Source organism: Stegastes partitus, unplaced genomic scaffold, assembly GCF_000690725.1.
Source record: "Stegastes partitus isolate 25-593 unplaced genomic scaffold, Stegastes_partitus-1.0.2 Scaffold2249, whole genome shotgun sequence".
NCBI lineage: Eukaryota > Metazoa > Chordata > Actinopteri > Pomacentridae > Stegastes > Stegastes partitus.
This window is the reverse complement of record NW_007579980.1, coordinates 2,474-3,168: the sequence shown is the minus strand read 5'-3', so window position 1 is coordinate 3,168 and position 695 is coordinate 2,474.

The window sequence follows — 695 nt, the reverse complement described above, 5'->3', positions numbered from 1 at the left end:
AGAATAAACTGAGGAGCCTGAAGGTCAGAATGATGTTTGTACCAGTAAAGTCTAGGATAGTAACGATCATCATCTGTCGTATATAGTTACATGAGAGTGTGACCTTCTGTTCCACTGACTTCATCTTGTTCAGGAGAGATTGTGTCTCCATCTATTAGTCCTGGAAAAAGTAGAGAAAATGAAGCCATCAGACTCACATTGTCCATGAGGCTGAGAGGAGAAGACAGTGGAAAATGTTACCTGTACAGTGTTACTCTGTGGACACAAACAACTCAACTGTAGCTCAGATCACAACTCGATTGTTCAGAACTTAATGACAAACATAGAATATTGTGTGATTTCAACTGTGAACATTAACACAGCAGGTTAAAAGAGAAACTCAGCTGTTCATGAACTCACCTTTGAAGTGAAATGAAAACAGAAAGAGGTAAAGCAACATGTCTTTGCAGTTGTTCAAGTCAGACACACAGCAAATGAACAATGTTCTTCCACTGCAGTACAATTAGGAAGAAATAATGCTAGTAGATTGGCTGAAGTTCAGTGGGTGGGGCCATTTCATCATGACATCATTTTTTGCATTTTATCTCAGCCAGTCAGTGTTTTGTGTTTCCACAACAGCTCTGTCTCTGTCTCTGATCTTTACTGCTTCATTTTTCTGTTGTTCTTTGTCTCTGTCAATCCAACAACTCACAAAT